Below are 23,796 nucleotides of genomic sequence, written 5' to 3'. Positions count from 1 at the left end.
CTTCTCTGAGGAGCCCTCAGACAATCCTATGGGAGAGCTCTGAAGTTTTTCCTTGTCTTCAATGGTGGCAGTAGTGTGAAAAGTGTTTGTCTGATTCATGTCATTATGGAACAATGCTAGGGCTGCATGATATGATGAATGTGACCTGTCCTACAGACCTTTGTATAACCAAGAGTCTAAGAAAAACAGAGTGGTTAATGTATATAGTTCTTGTACCTTGCAAAGGAATGTTCTAGCAATTCGTGTCAATAGAGAGCTTGAAGGGAAATGCATTTGTAGGCTTTTGCTTGAAGTCTCTGATACCTGGGGGGGGGGGGGGAGGGGGTCAGAATAGCTGCTAACTATTATGACTATTGCATGGGACATTATGCAAGTCTCTGATATCTGGCCAGGAGACTAAGGAGAAGGGGAAAGCTGAAGAACGACTAAAAGACAAAGCTTGCAGGGGACGTTGCACAAGTCTCTGCCATACAGCCAAGTTGGACAAGGGAGAAGGACAAGAGGGAGGGAGGAAGACTATGAGCCTTCAGCATGAGAGACCCCCAGAGGGTCCACCGGAGACTGTTATGCATGCTCCAGTAGGAGGGTTTGGATTCCGGAAACTAATTATAATAACCCTGGTTGTTTTAGAAGCAGTATTGAATATGTATTAGCCTAGGAGCATAAAAATCAGCTGCTTGATGTAACTGGTGTGTGTCTTGGTGGAGCAGAGACTCCTGGCGCACCCAGCGCTGTTTGTTTACCTCTATTCCTTTAATAAATTGTAAACTTTGATCATAGTCCTATTTTGAAGACTGAGCCATTTATAACAGCAGTGAGGACTTCCCCCAGCCCTTCTCTGTCCCCTTTAGCTCCCCTCCCTTCCCCATCAAACCTAGTTTAAAGCCCTGGTAATCAGCCCAGAGAGCTTGCTCCCCAACACACTTGCGCCCTACTTGCCCAGTCCTGGTCCCCAGATTTTTGCGCCAGGAACATGATTCCACAGAGCCTTCAAGCCTTTCTGTAGCTTTAAAGATGCTGAAACGGTCCCTGGTTTAAGAACTAGTTCCCCACCTGGCACTACGAATCGTTGCTTAGGGCTAAAAGCTGAGGCTTTTGTCTGTTATGTGAACAGCCAGGGAGACTCAGCCTCCCTTCTCTGAGTTCGGTGCTGCCTAGCCTTAACATTTTCAGTACTCAGTAGCGTCCGCCAGGCTCTTGTGTTTTGAGAGGGATTGCACTCCCCTTACATCATATGGGAATCCCAGTTTTCTGTCTCAAGGGTGAATGGTGGAAGGCACTTGTAAATCATTGCAGGTTGTTGTTGTTGTCCATTGCCATGTAAATTAAGGCCATGCAAGTACCTTCTACTGTTTCTTCTTCCCTTTCATTTGTTGTCTGGTTTCTATTAAATATTACATATTTGGTGAAATGCCTTAAACCAACATTACTTGTTAACTAACAACTTTATTTTTTTTTCTCTCTAGGTCTGCCAGTAGCTGACAGAGTAGAAAGGTGTGCTTCTTTCTCTTTCTTGTCTTGTATAGAGTTAGAGGCAATGCCTGATATCCAGCCAAGATGGACAAAGAAGGACAAGGACAATGCCTGGGAGGAAGACTATGAGCCTTCAGCACGAGGGACCACCGGGGACTGATACACATGCGCCAGTGGGAGGGTTCAGAATCTGCGAACTAATTATAATAACCCTGCCTTTTCCAGAAGTAGTAATGGACATGTATTAGCTTAGGAGCAGAAAAAGCTGCTGCCTGATGTAACGTGTGTGCATGTTGGAGGAGCCCAGACTCCCCGCGCACCCAGCGCTCTTTACTTGCCTTTTATTAACCCCATAAATAAATCTCATAAAGCTGAGTTGGCTAGGAATTTATAACAGTATGATGAAAACTGTTGCACTCTGAGTTGGGAAGGGGAGAGGAAAATGTTCATGTGTAAGTGAGAATTGTACTCAAACAGCTGATTACACCTTTGCATACACCTTTTAAGGGAAAAGTTTAAACCTGAGAAGCAACAGGCAGTTTTCTACGTTTCCTGATATGATAACATAATATATGATATATGTAGGATATTAAAGGATGATATCATACCTATAGCCTGCTGCAGGCTAAAAGTAGCCTGTGCCTCAGGTACCATTTTATGCCTTTGCTTTTGTTACTACATCCCTGTAAGTCTTCAAAAGGGAAATTAAATCTCTAATGGCTTGTTTACTCCTGAAGGAGCGTGAAAGAGACGCGTGTCCTTGTATGTGAAGAGGAGGTGAAGGAACAGCTAGTGCAAGGAACACACAAATCCGTTGCGCCAGACTAACAGTTGGTTGGCTCTGAGCTGGGAGACTGCAACAGAAACACCAAAATATCTAGGTTGCAAGAGACCTCCAAGATCATTGAGTCCAACCTCTGACCTAACACTAACAGTCCTCCACTAAACCATATCCCTAAGCTCTACATCTAAATGTCTTTTAAAGACCTCCACGGATGGTGACTCCACAACTTCCCTGGGCAGCCCGTTCCAATGTCTAACAACCCTTTCAGTAAAGAAGTTCTTCCTAACATCCAATCTAAAACAACCCTGGTGCAACTTTAGCCCATTCCCCCTCGTCCCATCACCAGGCATGTGGGAGAACAGACCAACCCCCACCTCGCTACATCCTCCTTTAAGGTACCTGTAGAGAGCAATAAGGTCCCCCTTGAGCCTCCTTTTCTCCAGGCCAAACAAGCCCAGCTCCCTCAGCCGCTCCTCATAGGACTTGTTCTCCAGGCCCCTCACCAGCTTCGTCGCCCTTCTCTGGACTCACTCGAGCACCTCAATGTCCTTCTTGTAGCCAGGGGCCCAAAACTACACACAGTACTCGAAGTGCAGCCTCACCAGAGCCGAGTACAGGGAGACGATCACTTCACTAGCCCTGCTGGCCACACTGCTTCTTATACAAGCCAGGATGCTGTTGGCCTTCTCAAACAGCTGAGCATACTGCTGGCTCATATTCAGCCAACTATCAACCAATATCACAGAATCACAGAATTTCTAGGTTGGAAGAGACCTCAAGATCATCGAGTCCAGTCTCTGACCTAATGCTAACAGTCCCCACTAAACCATGTCCCTAAGCTCTACATCTAAACGTCTTTAAAAGACTTCCAGGGATGGTGACTCCACCACTTCCCTGGGCAGCCCGTTCCAATGTCTCACAACCCTTTCAGTAAAGAAGTTCTTCCTAACATCCAATCTAAAACAACCCTGGTGCAACTTTAGCCCATTCCCCCTCGTCCTGTCACCAGGCACGTGGGAGAACAGACCAACCCCCACCTCGCTACAGCCTCCCTTGAGGTACCTATAGAGAGCAATAAGGTCCCCCCTGAGCCTCCTTTTCTCCAGGCCAAACAAGCCCAGCTCCCTCAGTCGCTCCTCGTAGGACTTGTTCTCCAGGCCCCTCACCAGCTTCGTCGCCCTTCTCTGCACCCGCTCAAGCACCTCGATGTCCTTCTTGTAGCGAGGGGCCCAAAACTGAACACAGTACTCAAGGTGCAGCCTCACCAGAGCCAAGTACAGGGGGACAATCACCTCCCTGGTCTAATACTCCCAGGTCCTTCTTCACCAGGCAGCTTTCCAACCATTCCCCTCCCAGCCTGTAGCTCATCTTGGGGTTATTGTGCCCCAGGTGGAGGACCTGGCACTTGGCCTTGTTGAACTTCATGCAGTTGACCTCAGCCCATCGGTCCAGCCTATCCAGATCCTTCTGCAGAGCCTTCCTACCCTCGAGCAGATTGACACACGCACCTAACTTGGTGTCATCTGCGAACTTACTGAGGGTGCACTCAATGCCCTCATCCAGATCATCGATGAAGATATTAAAGAGGACCGGCCCCAGCACTGAGCCCTGGGGAACGCCACTAGTGACCAGCCTCCAACTGGATTTGACTCCATTCACCATGACTATTTGGGCCTGGCTATCCAACCAGTTTCTAACCCAACGAAGCGTGCACCAGTCCAAGCCAAGAGCAGACAGTTTCTTGAGGAGAATGCTGTGGGAGACGGTGTCAAAAGCCTTGCTGAAGTCAAGGTAGACCACATCCACAGCCTTTCCCTCATCTACCTTTCATAAACCCATACAGACTGGGCCTGATCGCCTGCTTCCCCTGCAAGTGCCACGTGATGACTCTCAAGACAATCTGCTCCATGAGCTTCCCTGGCACTGAGGTCAAACTGACAGGCCTAGAGTTCCCCGGGTCAGCCCTCCGGCCCTTCTTGTAGATGGGTGTCACGTTTGCTAGCCGCCAGTCAACTGGGACCTCCCCCGATAGCCAGGACTGCCGATAAATGATGGAAAGTGGCTTGGCCAGCTCCTCCTCCAGTTCTCTCAGTATACTCGGGTGGATCCCATCCGGCCTCATCGACTTCCTCAAATCCAAGTGCCGTAGCAGGTCGCTGACCATTTCTTCGTGGATAGTGAGGGCCACATTCTGCTCCCCATCCCCTTCCACCAGCTCAGGGTACTGGGTATCCAGAGAACAGCCGGTATTGCCACTAAAGACTGAGGCAAAGAAGGCATTAAGCACCTCCGCCTTTTCCTCATCTTTTGTAACTAGGTTTCCCCCCGCATCCAGTAAAGGATGGAGATTCTCCTTAGTCCTCCGTTTTGCGTTGAATTATTTGTAAAAAGATTTTTTGTTGTCTTTAATGGCAGTAGCCAGATTGAGCTCCAGATGAGCTTTGGCCTTTCTAATTTTGTCCCTGCACAGCATCGTAACATCCTTATAGTCCTCCTCAGTGGCCCGCCCTTTTTTTCAAAGATTATAAACCCTCTTTTTTCTCCTAAGCTCAAGCTGCAACCCTCTGTTGAGCCAGGCCGGTCTTCTTCCATGCCGGCTCATCTTTGGGCACGTGGGGACAGACTGCTCCTGCGCCATTAAGATTTCCCTCTTGAAGAGCGCCGAGCCTTCCTGGACCCCTCTGCCCTTCAGAACCGCCTCCCAAGGGACTCTATCAACCAGTGTCCTGAGCAGCTCAAAGTCAGCCTTCTGGAAGTCCAATACAGCGGTTTTACTGGTCCCCTTCCTGGCCTTGCCAAGAATGGAGAACTCCACCATTTCATGGTGACTCTGCCCAAGACAGCTTCCGACCACCACATCTCCCACCAGTCCTTCTCTGTTTGTGAAGAGAAGGTCTAATGGGGCGCCACTCCTGGTAGGCTCACTAACCAGTTGCGTCAGGAAGCTATCTTCCACGCTCTCCAGAAACCTCCTAGACTGCTTTCTCTGAGCTGTGTTGTGCTTCCAGGATATGTCAGGGAAGTTGAAGTCCCCCACGAGAACAAGCACGGATGATTTTGCAACTTCTGTCAGCTGCCTGTAGAACTCCTCATCCTTCTCCTCATCCTGGTTCGGTGGTCTATAACAGACCCCAACCAGGACGCTAGCCTTGTTGGCCTTCCTGCCGATCCCAACCCAAAGGGACTCAACTTTATCATTCCCAGCCTCGAGTTCCACAACATCAAAAGACTCTCTAATATAGAGAGCCACACCACCCCCCTTTCTGTGCTGCCTGTCCCTTCTGAAGAGCTTATAGCCAGGCATTGCAGCACTCCAGTCATGAGAGTGGTCCCACCACATCTCCATGATGGCAACCAAGTAGTAGCCTGCCTGCTGCATGATGGCTTCCAGCTCCTCCTGTTTGTTACCCATGCTGTGTGCATTGGTGTAGATGCACTTCAGCTGGGCCATTGCCTTATCCCCTGGCCTTGCCATTGTTCCTCCTGGCACAGCTCCAACAAGCCTTGAGCAAACGAACGGCTGTGAGAACGGCTGTGTGGTGCTTAGCTGCTGGCTAGGGGAAACCACGAGGACAGCAATGTAGTCATGTAACCAAATTAAAGCCAAAACTTTCAGCCCGGTCCTTGACCTGAATAGGGAGTGAGGATCCGGATCCTGGCATTGATACGTGATAGTTTATATGCAGCCAAAGTAAATACTGCAGTCGGAGGTCATGGCGCTAGATTTTGACAAGTCCGGCATAAAGAAGTGATCTCAGAAAAGCAAATTTAAGCAACATTAATGTCAAGTAATGTCTTTCTGATTGCTATATTCCTTATCTGTTGTGACTAGACAGATGAAAATCCAGGACGGCAATTTTGCCTTTTACGTCATTTTCTTTTTTTCTTTTATTTATTTCTTCTCTTTATGTTGATTTATTTTATTTTAACAGGCTCTGTACTAATTTTCCTCACAGAATGACTAGCAGAAATATGACCCTTACATGCCTTTTGTAGTTAATTAATTAGGTCAACTCTAACCACTGAGCCCCTTGTCAGGTTCTTTCTGTTAGCAATAAGGAGCAATTAAGCCTTAAACATTGAAACGAGCTTGTTGAGCCTATTCCACAAGGTCTCATGACTCCACACATGTGAAGTGAAATCTGCCAGGTGGGGATCATTTGACCTTTGCTATATAGGAAGCATGAGGAACCATGGGAAGGCTTGCCACTCCAGAGGAGTTTGAGGTTCAGGTTACTTAGGGTGCTTTTCTACTGTCCTGGTGAAATGGACTCAGTGTTTCAAGATAGATGGCTTTTTTTCCATGTTTTCTGCCATCTCTGAGAAATAGTTTTGGAGAATCTATGAGCTAGTAACATCGGCGGTGACTACCCGGAAAACCCTGGTGGTGCTACTTCCCTGTGAAGTTGTTTGTCAGCGAGTCAAATTCAGAAGCTGGCAGGTAAGTGCTTTGGGGTTAAAAATTAGAATTGGGTTGGGTTGGGGAGCTGGAGGACTTCTTTCACCCAGTCCTGGTCCCCAGTCCTGGTCCCCAGTAAGTTTCTGGACATACTGATATCTCCTTTCACCTTCATCATAAAACCTCATGAACTACATCACAGTGGTAAGACTGAGACTTCTGCACTGTATAACCAAATATTTTCTTGAAAAGTAAGTTTTATTGGTCTGAAACCTCAGGCGGGTATTAAGAACAAAATTATTATTAATTGTAAAATGTGTTGTATTTTACTAATTGGAATACCTCTTTGTTTTTTATAACTTTTAGAAGTGAATATTCTACCAACTGGGCTCACTGTAAAATATTTCCACATTCATTAATAAAACAACAACAACAATAAAAAGAATCTGAAAAGATCAGGAGTTTTGTAAATGTCAGGAATTTTGTCTTCAATGACCACATAGTAAATAATTCCTGAAGAAGAAATATGACATAAAATACTCCAAGCACAAAAGTCATTACAAAATTAGATGCACTGACCTGAGTCACCTATGAGTATTGAGGTTTTATTTCTCAATATCAATCTATCTACTTCACTTCCCTTTAGGACCAAAATTATATACTATCCCATTTTATTTCCAACATGGAGAGCTGAAATATCAGGGAAAAAAAAAGATGGCAAACACTGTATGTTGTTGTTGTTTGTTTTCCCATTAGTCTACAGAAATTATTTCCTACAGATTTATACACTTTTTAAAGACAAGCCTCTGAAGATTATCAGTTTTGAGGGATAAAGAGATATGCTTGTCTGGATTCTCAGGTAAACATTGACAGAATAAATAAAACTGCTGTTGTGTAAACTGACAAGCATCACAAAGCTGATCTTACTACCCCTCAGTGGGATGGGGGAGAGAATCAGAAAATATAAAACTTGTAGGTTGAGACAAAGACAGTTTAATAGGACAGAAAATGAATGGATAATAATAATGGTAAGAATATACAAAACAAGTGATGCACAATGCAATTACTCACCACCAGCTGACTGATGCCCAGCCAGTCCCCAAGCAATGGCATCTTCTTGGCCAACTTACACCCATTTTATTGTTCAGCATGACATCATATGTTAAAGAATATCTGTCGTGTTAAGGGGTGTAGCTGATTAACCGTTACGGGCCCGGTCAGATTCAGAGTACTGAACTATCACAATCTCAGATTTCACCAATATTGCATTAACTGTTAGGGGTCCAGTTGGATATTCACCAATAACGCATTAACCGTTAGGGGTCTGATTGGATTCAGAACACTGAACTATCACAGTCACGGATTCACCAATAACATATAACCACTCTTACCCTAGTTGCACTTAATGAGAGCTATCACAATGCAATCAAGTGTGATTTATTACAGCAACAGGTACATAGGTTCTTTGGATTGCCAGCAGTAGTGACTGTCTGCAAAAGCAAGCTAGCATGCATGAAATATACAGGTGTTACAGGTGTGCAGCCTAGAAATAAACACATTAAAAGGATCAAAGGCTCTAGAAAGATTTATAACCAAGTGTTCAAATCTCACCCAAAGGTGTCCCAATGGGGGGGAAGAGAGGTTCTGCCTGTTGACTGGTCCCAGGAGTCAGGAGGTCCTAAGGATGTTGTACTTCCTCAGGATGGTATCTCCCCTGACAGTGGTATCTTCCCTAACATTCCCTCTCTCTTAGGCCAATTTTAGGTGAAGCATGAGTAGCTCTAGTCAAACATATCTTAGTTGTGATTGGTGAAAAGTACTCCCATCTCCGTTTAAAGTAATAAGCTCCAAGAAATTCAGGGTGTATGCTTGGTGAGGGGTGGTCACACCTTGGGGTGGAGGTGTGTTTTGGTATTTGGTATGACATTATAATGAGCAAAAGTACACCACGGTACAGCATTTGTCAAAAACATGACAGGTCCTTGGCTCAGGGTGGCAAAAAGTGCAGCTTATCGATCTCGGTGTGCACAAGAACAATCGAGTCCCCACCTGGTTACAGAGCCTAGCCGTGGTGTCTCCACTCCACTCTACGCTCCGTACTGTTCCTTAGAGCTAGCACACCAGGTTTCCCCAGCACGATAGCATCTAAGGTTGGGAGCCTAGGGAATGCTCAGGTAATGCAGTTATGCCCTACCCTAAAAGCCTCTTCAATGCTGTACATTTTCTTTAAAATGTGAATGTTAGTTTTATTTTCCTAGTTACTTCAGACAATTACACCACAGTATCCTTTTGGCCAGTTTGAGTCAACTGTTCTGGTTGTGTCTCTTCCTAGCTTCTTGTGCATCCACAACTCCCTCACTGGCAGGGCACTATGGGAAGTTAACAGGTCCTTGAAAAGCACTGCTCAGCAACAGCTAAAATAAGCTAAAACATCAGTGTGTTACCAACATTATTTTCATTCTAAATCCAAAACACAGTACCATATCATCTACTAGGAAGAAAGTTAACTACACCAGATGAAACCAGGACAATTAATAAAGTAAAAAGAAGGACTTTTCTTTTAAGAGCACTTATTAAAAAATAAAATAAAAATAATGGATTTGGTTGCTGCAATTCATTCCTAACAGAATCTATTCTATTCATGTTGTAACAGATTCCTAACAAATCAGAAGAGAAGCAGTTGGAGGAATTTTGTATCACATGAAATTTTAATCTGCTCTGAATTTTGTAAAGATGCAGATTTGGTTTATAAATATAACCAAGAAATGATTAAGCAATCACAATGACAAACATTAAGTAAATTAAAATATGCAGTTTGGAATAACAATGTTCTTATACAAAAATTTCAATAACTTTATTGTCTTTATCAACATCATCATATCATCTTTTTATTGCATCTCATGTATTTTTTCTTTCTTATGTTTATGTAGAGACGCAATTAAGTTGGGTACAGTGACACAAATCAAAGGAAGAAAAAAGTGTTGTAAGATATGGTTCTCACACATTTCGGAAAAGCAGTCATTAGTTTGTAACACTATACTTAATTTTAAAGGTTTGCTCAGAGCTGGCATTTCTTTAATTGCTTTCTCAACAGAATTGAAAGATTGAATTCAGTTCAATAGATATAATAGTTGCAACTATGGTAGGGTAATGGGTATTCTTTCTTTTCCTTTTTTTTTTTTTTCTTGCTTTTTAATTAGAATATTGAGAAGACTGTGAGAGATTTCCCACTTCAAGTAAGAATGAAAATAAGAGAAGCTGTAGTGTACCCAGGGGAATATATGTATATATTTGATATATCAATCTGTCTATTAAAATGTAAAACACTTCTATTTAAATTTGCACTAATAAAGCAGATCAATTGCCCTCCTCACTTGAAGCGATCTTCTCAGGTTATGTCTTAATTTTTTTTCAGAATTCCTCACTACAGAAAACCACATCTGAGTCAACCACCTGAAAACATCCTCTGAGAAAAAGCTTCATTTAAGCCAAGGTCTGCAAGACTTTCAAATCCCTTGCTACAATGTCAGCTGAGGTTGTCTCCGGTATATTTTCTTAGAGCATCCCAGTTTCCACTTGATGAAGCCCAAATTCAAAGGTCCTTGAGATTTCCCACTCTTCCCGGTACTTTCTTGCAGGATAGCTTTTGCATTTTAACCCTCTACAATAAAAACACAAACATTGTCTAACATTATTTGATAAAACAAACAAAGAGAAGTTTAAGAAAACATTTTTATCAGATTTTTTTTTCCCAGTGCTGAACATGGAAGCTTCAGAAGCTGGAGGTTCCTGTTTTATGCATCAAAGGATTACAGAACAACTCAAATATTATTTTAATTTCTCTCCATGATGTACATCTGCAAAGACATGTTGTGAAACCAATTACCAATATACTTTAAGGGCCTGAGTCCCTTTTGAGACCCTTCCTAGTGTTTTTTTCTTTTTTTTTTTTTTTTTTTTTCCCTTTTGTGAACCTTCAAAAGGAAAAAAGGAGGACTCTGGTTTCCAAAGGAGTACCATTTGTACCATTTGTATCACCTGTACCATTCATATCTGGATATAAGAATACAGTGGATGACAGTGTCAAAAGCATTCCATAAGCTGAGGTAAATGATAGGAAGTGCTGTCATCTCTCCACAGATCCAGTCATTCCACAGAAGGTAATTAGGTTGTTCAGTCCTGATTTTTCTTTTGTAAATCTAAAGTACTTTCAATGCACATTACCAAGTATTTAAGGGTAAAATAAAATAAAATCAAATGTAAAATAAAATAAAATAAAAGTATCTTTAGAAAAATATGTTTAGGGTGAAACAGCTGGTTCTGACAATTTGATTTTCACACTACATTTTCTGTGGAGTTCTACTTCACTCTTCTTTGATTGTTTTGATATTTTTTGTTGTTGAAAAAAATCTATTTTCATGTCACCTGTGGTATCACTTTCTGCTATTTAAAATGCATAAGAAAATTTTCAACCTCTATATTATGGATAGCATGCTATCACTCCTTTCTGAGCCAAATAAGGGACCATAAAATTCACATTCTCTTCTTGAATGTGCTTACTATCACCACATACACAGATCCTAGACAATGTTTGCTGAATATCCTGTATGAGATCTTTTCACCTTTCAACATTGAAAGGCAGGTACTGGAGAAATGTAACTCTAAAATCAGGAGTGAAGAATAAAAATTAAAGGGTACTTTAACCAACTGAAACGTGGTAAAAAAATGTGGTTAAATGGACAAAATTGTGTACTCTGTACTACTACTATTAGTGCAAAGATAAAAAACAAACAAAAAAACTATCTGTATATTGTCCTTTATTTCCCAGGACTAAACAATGCACCTTACCAATATGTGAGTGTTCTTTAAGATCTCAGACTTTAGGAAAAAAAGAAAAAGTAAAATAAAAAAAATAATAAAAAATAAAGTGGATGTTCCTGTCAAGTTTTATATTCTTGGGAAGTAAATAATTTGCTCAACATGTAACTTTTAATTAATTAGTGAAAAGTTGAATACTAACGTCTTCTTACTAATGTAAAATCTATGTTTTTTGAAGTGGTGTTTTGATAAATGCAATTCATGAATACACACAGTTTTGTATCTTGTAATTAGTGTACCTGTGAGAAATTCCTGCATAAACTGAATTTATTTACCAACTTGTAGCTTTGTCACTGTGAACAAAAATTTACCCCTCCAGAGCATTTTACCTGGACAAAATTTCCTTCACAGAAGTTTCAGTGTCTCCATGGTGTATAAATCAAAGTACTCAACATTTCCAGGTGAGTTAATCCCATTATGTTGAAAGCTAAGTATTTGGTCTAGTTAGTGAACTTGCTATTAAATACACTAAAACTATTTTAGTTTAATTGCCAGGTGAATGTGACATTGAAAAACAAACAAACAAACAACAACGACAATAACAACAAAAGCAACAAAAAAGAATACCTCTGTAGTTCCTCAAAAGCCTTCCAGCATGGCTGTTCTTCCTACTATTTATAGAATTATATATTCGGAGAATCATAGAATAGTTTGGGTTGGAAGAGATCTTAAAGACCACCTAATTCCAACCACCCTGACATAGGCAGGGACACGTCTGACTTTGAAGTTGCTCTAAGCCACATCCAACCTGGCCTTAAATACTTCCAGGGATGAGGGATCCACAACTTCTCAGGGAAACCTGTTCCAGTGTCTCACAACCCTCAGAATAAAGAATTTCCTCCTTATATCTAATCTAAATTTATCCTTTTTTAGTTTAAAACCATTCCTCCTTGTCCTGTCACTACAGTCCCTGACAAAAAGTCCCTTCCATATGTAAGAAATCAAACAGGGAAGGTGGGAAACCATCATGGTTGAATAAGGATCTGCTGGTCAAACTTAGGCAAAAGAAGGAAATGTACAGATGGTGGAGACAGGACCATGTGCCCTGGAAAGGGTACAGAAATGCTGTTGGAATGTGCAGGGATGAGATTAGGAAAGTTAAGGCACTGACAAGTATTCCAGGGTTGTGAGGAAATTGGATGATGTAGTCACCAAGCCATTCTACATTGTATTTGAAAAATCATGGCAGTCAGGTGAAGACCCTAGTGACTGGAAAAAGGGAAGCTTCAGTCCCATTTTTAAAGAGGGTAAAAGGAAGATACAGGGAACTACAGACTGGTGAGCCTCACTTCCATTACCTGGCAAGATCATGGAGAGAATCCTCCTGGAGGCAATGATAAGGCACATGCAGGACAAGAAGGTGATCCAGGACAGCCAGCATGGCTTCACAAAGAGTAAACTGTGCCTAACCAGTCTGGTGGCCTTCTATGATGGAGTGACTGCATCAGTCAACAAGGCAAGACAAATCGATGTGATCTACTTAGACTTCTGTACGGCCTTTGACATGGTCCCACATGACATCCTAATATCTAAATTGGAAAGATATTGATTTGAAGGATCGACCATCCAGTGAATAAGTAATTGGCCTGATGGTTGCACCATGCAGTGTTATCACTACCACAGTAGTGATCTATGGTTCTATGTCTAGGTGAAGACCGGTGACAAGTGGTGTCCCTCAGGGGTCTGTCTTGGGACCGTTGCTTTCTTATCTTCATCAGTGACATAGACAATGGAATTGAGTGCACCCTCAGCAAGTTTGCAGATAACATCAAGCTGAGTGGTGCAGTTGATACCAAAGAAAGAAGGGAAGCCATCTAACGGGACACATGAGTTTGACATGAGTTGGCAGTTTGTACTTGCAGCCCAGAAGGCCAAATTCATGCTGGGCTGCATCAAAAGAGGAATGGCCATCAGGTTGAGGGACGTGAATGTCTCCTTCTATTCTGTCCTTGTGAGGCTCCACTTGAAGTAGTGTGTCCAGGTCTGGGTCACCCAGCACAAGATGTTGATGTGTTAGACCAGGTCCAGAGGGGGGACCACAAAGATGATCAGAGGGCTAGAGCACCTCTCCTATGAAGAAAAGCTGAGAGAGAGCTAGAGATGGTCAGTCTGGAGAAGAGAAAACTGTGGGGAGACCCCATTGTGGCTTTTCAGTACTTAAAGTGGTCTTATAAAAGTGGTTTTGGGATGTATGCAAGTCGATAGAGAGAGATGGGATCCACCTGAAGATACTGAGAGAACTGGCGAAGGAGCTGGCCAAGCCGCTTTCCATCATTTAGCAGCAGTCCTGGCTATCGGGGGAGGTCCCAATCGACTGGCAGCTAGCAAATGTGACGCCCATCTACAAGGAGGGCTGGAGGGTAGACCAGGGGAACTATAGGCCTGTTAGTTTGACCTCAGTGCCAGGAAAGCTCATGTTGCAGATTATCTTGAGCATCATCATGTGGTACTTACAGTGCAACCAGGTGATCAGGCCCAGTTAGCATGAGTTTATGAAAGGCAGATCCTGCTTGATGAACCTGATCTCCTATGACAAAGTGATGCGCTTGGTGGATGAGGAAAAGTCTGTGGATGTGGTCTCCCTTGACTTCAGTAAGGCTTTTGACACTGTTTCCCACAATATTCTCCTCAAGGAACTGGCTGCTCATGGCTTGGACTGGCGTATGCTTCATTGTGTTAAAAAGCTGAGCCCAGAGAGTTGTGGTGAATAGAGTTAAATCCAGTTGAAGGTGCATTTGTCGATCTGCTCAAGGGCAGGAAGGCTCTGCAGGAGGATCTGGATAGGCTGGACCAATGGTCTGAGGTCAACTGTATGAAGTTCAACAAGGTCAAGTGCCGGGTCCTGCACCTGAGGCACAACAACCCCAAGCAGAGCTACAGGCTGGGAGATGAGTGGTTGGAAAGCTGCCAGGTGGAGAAGGATCTGGGAGTATTGGTTGATAGTTAGCTGAATACGAGCCAGCAGTGTGCTCAGGTGACCAACAAGGCCAACAGCCTCCTGGCTCATATAAGAAACAGTGTCGCCAGCAGGGCTAGGGAAGTGATATGAGGAGTGGCTGAGGGAACTGGTATTGTTCAGCCTGGAGAAGAGGAGGCTCAGGGGTGACCTTATTGCTCTTTATAAGTACATTAAAGAAGGCTGTAGTGAGGTGGGAGTTGGTCCATTTTCCCATGTGTCTGGTGACATGACAAGGGGGAATGGGCTAAAGTTGCACCAGGGGTGTTTTCGGTTGGAGATTAGGAAAAACTTCTTTACTGAAAGGGTTGTTAGGCATTGGAACGGGCTGCCCAAGGAAGTGGAGTTACCACCCCTGCAGGTCTTTAAAAGACATTTAGATGTAGAGCTTAGTGTTATGGTTTAGTGGAGGACTTGCTAGTGTTAGTTCAGAGGTTGGACTCAATGATCTTGAGGTCTCTTCCAACCAACATAATTCTGTGATTCTGTGAAAAAAAGCTGGAGAAGGACTCTTTACTTGAGTAGATAATGATAGGACAAGAGGGAAGGGTCTTAAACTAAGAGAGGATTTATTCAGACCAGACATTTGGAAGAAATTCTTCACTGTAAGGGTAGTGAGGCTCTGGAAGAAGTTGCCCAAATAAATTCTGGATGCCCCATCCCTGGAGGTGCTCAAAGGCAGGCTGGATGGGGCCTAGGCCAAGCTGACCTAGTTGGAGGTGTTCCTGCGTATGGCAGGGGAGTAGGAGTTACATGATCTTTGAATGGCCCTTCCAACCTGGGCCATTCTATGATTCTATGATTCCATGATTGATTCCCAGATTTCCCGTACGCCCCATTTAGGTACTGGAAGGCCACTTTAAGATCTCTACGAAGCCTTCTCTTGCTCAGTCTGGACAACCCCAACTCTTTCAGGGTGAAAGTAGTTTTCTTAATAGTATATGCATGTGTACACCATGTATTTCTTTGTATATATTCATGTATATAAAACAAAAGGAAAGCTGTTCATATTTTTTTGTGGAATATGTGTACAGGCCAAAAAAGATACTCTATTGTGCTACACATCTGTAAATCTTTAATTGTGATTCTGTATTTGTACAAATATAAGCTTTTCTGATGATTAGAGTCCACATGGCTGTGTTTTCATTTAATCCTATAAACTATAATATTTATATGTTGCTTCATATACGAAGTAAATATTAATATTCCCATTCTTTCCTGCCAAATGTTGGTAAGATTTGGTAAGGTTGCTTACTCTCAGGAATATGTTTACATATTGTCTTTACCACATCATTTAGCTTTCTTTTTAGCTTTCTTTCCTTAAGCAATATTTTTTAAATAGTAATGATAACTTATTAAAAAAAAAAAAAAAAACAGTATACAGAAGAAACAAAGATGAATAGACCACCTAACTTTTAGATAGTTAAAGCTGGACAGGAAATAGATTCTATCAGGGACTATCAAAACTTCTGGTTTGTGCTAGTATTTCATAAAGAGGAAATAGAAGGGGGTAAAAATGACTAGATTGTACCATATTATAAGCAGGAACTGGATTCTGGTTTACAATTGCTTTCTTAAATTCAAATACAAGAAAGGTGCCTGTGTCTATCCCAGGCATGACTGCATATCCCTGAATGGAGCCCACAATAGATATGAGTACTGTTGTAGTAAGACAGTGATTCAGCCAAACATGTTTTTAGTGTCTGTTTCAAGATCTACTGTAGGAATTGTAAAGTATTGTCACTGTACGACACATTTTCTATTAACCTGTGCTCAAAATACCTTATTCAAGCAGAAGCAAACAACAACAACAAACAAACAAACAACAAAATAATCACAAGAATGGATATTATGGCTCACTGGAAGAGAAAGATCATAGTTTGCTAAAGTTTAAAAAGAAGCTGATAGCAGACAATCCTGAATATGTTTGTACTGAAAATTAGATTTGTAGTCACCAGAATCACCTAGAACAACTTCTGAACAAGAGGAACAAGATGAAAAAACATAATTAGTTTAAAAATAGAACTTTGTCAGCTTGTGAAAAGAATCATACAACGTAAGGCTGGAACTGACCATGAAAATACACAGTCCATTCCCGGACACTGTGGCAAAATCAGCAACACTTCTGTCACCCAAAAGATTTTGACCTTCTTTTAAAAACATAAATTATGAAAACTGTACCAGCTGCCCATACGTCCTATTATATTGTTAGCTAGACACAACTTTCTTTTATTCTTTTTATCTAAATGTCTAACCCCCCAAAAAAATTATTGGTATTTTGTCCCATCTACTGTCCCATTCCTGTGGATGAGATAACACTATTAATGGACTTTATGTGGAAACCTTTCACAGAATTACTGTCATGTCCTCTGACAAGCTCAATCTTTTCTAAACAAGCAAAAAACTAATTATTTCTATCTTTCTTGAAGCTAGGTCACATTCATATTAATTTTTGTTAGGCACTTTATAATGTAGTTTCCTGCTGTAGCTGGGGCCTTGAGTTGAAGACAACAGAGTTATAAACCAGTATGAATTTCCTAACCTAAAATATACATTATTTTTTTTCATATATATAAATATGTATATATATATATATTTCCGTATCCGCTTGCATTTTTATCATTAGCACTTGATTTGGCTTATTTTTTATATATTTCCATTTGAACAAATTATTATATGAAAACGACTATCTAAATTCACATTTATTTCCTAGGCTTCTCTTCAGTAATTAAAGTTATAAACAAATAGTTTTAATCTAGTAATCAAGATTATTCTCTCAGATATCTTAATCAGTAAAAAAGCACAAACACTGATGGACACATTTTGTTTTACTACACAGGTAAGTAACATCTAGTCTTTGGATTCTAGTTTCCCCCAAAGCCTTTGAAAATAAAATGAATATTAAATACTTTTCTAAGGGTCATTCTCCAGATCTGCTTCAAATCATGGAAATTCCACATTTGAGTTAGCAGCAAAATTTCACTATTCTTTCCTTCTAAATTGAACAAGCTATAACTTCAGTTGCAAACAAAAGTCAAATTCCCAATGAAGCTATTACCAAATTCACAAGTGTAACAGTCAAAAGCAATATCACTGTGATGATAATTAAGGACAGAGGATTTCATTTAGAATATATGCCTCCAGATAATTCTATGTTCTTACATTACTAAGCTGCATTGTAAGGTTATTTTTCTTAGAGCTACAAATAGACTAAAATAAGATTTCTAGTTTCAGGGACAGAAAAAGCATCGTAGTACTTGACAAAGCAATTCAATTCAAAATAACTAATTACCTACTTACTGTATTTTTTCTCACATTTCTTATCTATCTGGGTTTGAATAGGCATTTGCAACATTCTGCATCAGATTAAAAGCAAAGAGCAAATATATATATATATGTAAACATAATACAACAAAATGATAAATATTTTTTTTTTTTTTAAATAAAATGCACTATGCATGGTTTCATTTTATTTTCCACTGCCCACATTTTCATTCTGATTTTTAATACTGAGCTGCATCTTGTTCCACTAGTTATCTCATTACAGTGGCATCTCATCATATGCTGAAATGATGCCTTATGTTTATTTGTTCCAGACACACGAGAATTGATAGTTCATGTATGCCGAGGAGTCTATGGACTAGAAAGCAATGAAGTATGGACAGATTATTGGTACTTAAATTCACTGCTGCTGGCCTAAATGAAAAACTGAGTATTATTCTTCTGCAGTAAGGAAAAACAGGAAAGAAACTACATTTGAAAATGTGAAAGCAAAACCACCACCAAAAAAAAAAAAAAAAAAAAAAACACACAAACAAGCCAAAACCAACATCTTTATTATTTGAACATATTGGAATTATATGTCAATTTGTGGAGCTACAATTTAGACCACTAATTTCAATTGAATGATTTCTGAATGTCAGCCAGAATAAATCTGATCAGATCCAGCTTAAAATTTTAATTTTAACAAATACATTGGCATTAATTCTTTATGGTATTTACTAGTAAAAGCAAAAAATAAAAATAAAAAAATCAAAGATACGGGTATTATTGGCAGGAAGTGCTTCAGTTTACTATAAATATTAAACTACCATATTAAATGTATGCAAAGAAAACAACAACAATAAATGTAAAGAAACAGAATACTTGTGCTAAAGTGAGCTTGAAGCTCCCCATTCAGGTTAGATTTCATTATCTTATAGAAATCACAATGTTCTTGAAATGCCAAATCAAAAGACACTTCAAGCAACATGTCTAAAAGCCCTAGGTATAGCTATCCTCTTCTTTACTTGCTTATAATGCATTTTATTTATTTATTTTCCCCCAAAGAGATGCTTATAAAACACCCTATATATGAGAAAGGCAATTATCATTGTAGGATCACAAGAAAATTTCAGGTTGGAAGGGACCTCAGGAAGTCTCTATTCCAAACTCCTACTCAGAGCAGTATGACTTCATTTCTGAAGTCAGACCAGAACGGATGGGGCTTTGTCCAGTTTTATCTTAAAAATCGCCAAGGTTGGAGCCTGTACAGTTGCTGTGGGCACCCTGATTGCCTTCACAACAAGTAAGTTTCTCATATTCAGTCAAGACCTCTCCTCTTCCAACTTTTGTCTGTTGGTTCTCATTGTGTCGCCAAAACTCTGAAGTGCCTGGATTCCTCCTGTTGGTAGTGTCCCCCATATGTATTTGGGGACACTGCTGTTAGACTGAATTTGGTCCTTCAGAAGATGTGAGGTGTTATACCTCTTGGGACACATTTCTATCAACATGAAGGAGAAGACACCAGGAACAGTACAAAAGTAAAGGATAAACCAGGCCTAGGCAATCTGATTGTCTTCTGTGATAAAACAGATAGATCTGTGGAGAAATGTGGAGCCATGGGTATCACTGATTTTGTCTTGAGCAACTTCCCATTCATATATCCCAGTTAGGATATTAGGGTGTGGAAGTGAGAACAACCAGACAGGTAAAAATTTGGATGAATTAGGATATAGGTTAATAGGTTCAATTATTAATGATTGTGTTCATATTTGGAGAGAACAAATAAAGCATTTAATAGATTATCTACAAGAAAATGTGACCAATTACACTGTAGGTCTTCTGTGGCCACTGCATGGGTAGAGCAACGCTCTCCCAGGCCACTAGGACAGCCTTGGCTGATTGGAACTGGTCTGTTGTTACTTCCCTCTACCTCTCCCCTCACATCACACCATCCTGTGACTGTCACCTATCTGGAAAGAGCTGTCCCTCACTTGGGGAGCAGCAGGCAGTGACCTGACAACCTTGGGGTCAGAGGGGAACAACAGCCCTTTGGTTGCAGAGCCCTCAGAGGGCACATGGCAGCTGGGGAGGGAGAAGCCCACACACAAAGACTCAAGTGTGTCCTGGGGGGAGCAGGGATGGGACACACGACACCATGCCCATATCAGTGATCTTCTGATTCACCTTGTAGCTGTTGAGATGGCAGGGCAATGGAAAGTAAAGCACAGGGCACAGGAGGAAGAATAGATAATCACTACTGTTTTGTAGGTGGTGGTGTTCTTTTTTTTTTTTTTTTTTTTTTTTTTTTTTAATGATTAAGTGTCATTCTAATGAGGCTTCTCCGTGGAAAGCAGGTAGTTTGTACTATTAGACTGTTTTGCACTTATTTCTATCAATAATATATGCTAGCTACATGTTTATATGACGTGTTCCATTTTGCCAACAACAGAGTTAAACAAGAGGATTTGAATTTCTATTTCTGGCAATTTTTGAGAGATCAGTATCCAGCTTGCATTAAAGCTCTCAACTGATATTTCTTCAATGATACTTTTCTGCCATTTCATCAATCCCTCCAAAAAGCTGCTAGAAGCTTTCTGTTAACAAGCTACACTCCATTCCTAAATTGAAAGGTCCTTAAATCTCTGCCAGATTTAAAATAAATAAATAAATAAAAATCCAGTATTGAAAACTGAGGAACAGAAAGAACTTCCCAGCTAAATGCTCCCTAAGATAGAACGTCTTCAGCTTTTTCTTACATTCTGAATGTACTTTTGTAGTCTTGATTCCACAGTAGCTGTGTGTTAGCATAAGGAATGGAGAATATAGTTCCCTGGATCCTCAGGTAACATCATCTAACTCTTCTAATCACTCATTGCAGAAGGTATAACTTCAGTTGATGGGATGGTCCTCTTGGTCTAGGAGCATATATTTTGTAAATTAGACTCTAAATAAGATACCTAAATTAGATGTACCAGATGACATTCAAATTGTTTCTTGTTTCATTAATTATTTTTTTTTCTGCAGTCTTCTCTCTAGACATTTTTTTTAATACTTTACTGTACTCAATTTTATGAAATCTGTTCTTCATATAGTAACTGGGGACAACTATTAACAGCATACATCCCATGTTTATTCAGAATGAGATAGAGTAGCTATAATGCACTGTATTCTTGAGAATTCTCAGTTTCAAATTCTTGATACTTAGTGGGTAATTACTTTTACCCTCCATTCCTTTAGTTCTTGTACCATTAAAGGGTTTGGAACCACACTAATAACCAGCCTATTTGAAACAATATTCTTGTAAGGACATTCTTATGCGTAAAGCTGTTACATACATAGGATTTCAGAAAAGAGGAACATTTTATTTCTCCCTGTATGGGGGAGTGTATGTATCAACTAATATTACATTTTATTAATTCATAAGAAATATTATTATCTCTCTACTGCTAGCTGGGACATTTAAGAACATGGGAAACTTAAGGTTACCATACCTCTGGAATTTACTGGTCAAGGAGTGAAAAAAAATATCTGAGAGAAGGGAAGGGAAGGGAAGGGAAGGGAAGGGAAGGGAAGGGAAGGGAAGGGAAGGGAAGGGAAGGGAAGGGAAGGGAAGGGAAGGGAAGGGAAGGGAAGGGAAGGGAAGGGAAGGGGAAGGGAAGGGAAGGGAAGGGAAGGGAAGGGAAGGGAAGGGAAGGGAAGGGAAGGGAAGTTACTTAGAATTAATTTATGCAAACTAATTTTCTATTTGAACAATCCAATTCATTGCCTTAAGAAGTTAGTTCAAGGCCATTAAACTGTCTGATCCTATTCATTTAGCAAAAATAGGCTTTTATTCTCATAGTAGGCTTTTATTTATTTATTTATTTATTTTCTGAATCATATCAGAGTTGCTATAATTCAAAGAGTAACTCGAGTTGATGACATTTACTAATATTGTTATCATGAACACATAGTTGCCATGACCATTTTCTTCAGTGTAAACTCTGTGGAATGATCTCATACCATAATAGAATTCAGTGTAAGCTTGACCTGCTATAAATGCCCAAAGGGAGCATTTTTAAGGTATATTATGATCTCATACTGCAGCATTTTTTATTTTTTATTTTTTGAAATCTAATGTTTCTAACAGTAACAGACTATTAGGCAATTCCTTAGAAAAATCATTATGTAGACAATACTGAATAGTGCCCACTGATTAGCTATATGAAGAATATAAATAATTTCAAAAATATGACGCAAAAATCCATCCCATATGAATGCTACAGGAAATACTCAAATAAATTGTTAGTTCAGGTAAGGTCCTGAAACGAGTAATTAACAGTGTAAGTATCTGATTCAATTGCAGTCCTTTTTCCTTATAAAAATAGATACAGCTGTAATGTATATTGTTGCAGGGAATTAATTTACTGGAAAATGAATGGAAAGAAGCATATGCTGTGTGCTCCTCTCAGTTCTCCTTTTGTGACCACCTGTATCTCTATAGCACATATATCTCCATTGCTAAACTACTTGTTAAATACTTTCAAATGAAAATTCATAGTATCATTCCCATGTAACACATTCCAAAATTTATCATTATTCTGTTTTATTTTCTGCAGATGTACATAATAAAGTACCCACAAACCATATAGTCTTTAACAATGTCTCTTGCATTGGAAAATATGATTTTGTTTCATTTTACTTTTTGGTCTTTTTCCAATTCTATCAACATAACAAAAGTTGTTACCATATATTTGCTAAAAGTTTTTATAAAAGGAATAATCTATAAGTCACCCTTTTCATTAAAACCAACAAAATATATGTCTTTGGAGCAGTAAAACTACAGGAATACCTGGTATTTATTTTCTACTCTTCACAGAATCACAGAATCACATAATTGTCTAGGTTGGAAGAGACCTCAAGATCATTGAGTCCAACCTCTGACCTAACACTAACAAGTCCTCCACTACACCATATCACTAAGCTAAGTTACTCTTCTTCCTCTAAGTTTTTTACTATTGGAAGTTTATTATTAAAATTAAAGAAGATGGTTTTGGATTTATCTTATACATATTATATTGAAAATATATTGCTATCATCAGCTACCATGTCTTATTATCAGCCACCATGTTTTATGTTGAAATTCATCTTTACATTGTTAGTGAATCCTTATTAAAATTTGTTAACATTGTGTTGTGGTTTAACACAGCAGAGCTAAAAACCACAAAACTGTTCACTCACTCCACTCCCAAGTGGGATGGGTGGATGTAGGGATGGATTAAAGAGTGCAAGAACTTATGGGTTGAGATAAGGACAGTTTAATAAGAAAGTAACTAATCAAACAAAAACAAAACCAAATATACAGTAACAACAGCAATAAGCAAAGCAATGTGCAGTGCAGTTGCTCACCACCAGCCAACTGATGCCCAAACACTCCCTAAATAATGGCAGCCCCCTGGCCAACTCCCCCCAGTTTTATTGCTCAGCATGATGTCACATGGTATGGAATATTGCATTGGACACTTTGGGTCATCTGACTTTGTTCTGTCCCCTTTCAGTTTCTGCATCCCCAGCCTCCTCATGAGTAGGGTAGTATGAGAAGCTGAAAAGTCCTTGGCTCACTGTAAGCACTGCTCAGCAAAAACTAAAACTTAAAATCTAAAAGCTAAACCTAAAAGCTAAAAGTGTGTTACCAATATTATTATATTAAAAACAAACAAACAAACAAACAAAAAAAGAAATGCAGCACCATACCAGCTATAGGAAGAAAATTAACTTTATCTAAACTGAAACCAGAACAGATGGTCTTGTTTTTTTGTTTGTTTGTTTGTTTTAAATATTATAAATTATTATCATTGTTATTTATTATCATTATTTTTATTATTATTATCACCTAACTTTCAGATCATAAATGAGTTGCTTACATCGGGAATCTAGTTTCTGCTGAGAGATGGGCAGTTGTAGAGGTACATTCAGAAAATTAGTAATTTTCTCTTTCCGTTTACTCCATAGTGAGTTTATGGCCACTACACTCTTAGCTCAAATGTCCTATATAAACACTAC

The sequence above is a fragment of the Aythya fuligula genome, chromosome 1, assembly GCF_009819795.1.
Source record: "Aythya fuligula isolate bAytFul2 chromosome 1, bAytFul2.pri, whole genome shotgun sequence".
NCBI lineage: Eukaryota > Metazoa > Chordata > Aves > Anseriformes > Anatidae > Aythya > Aythya fuligula.
This window is presented reverse-complemented; position numbering follows the sequence as displayed.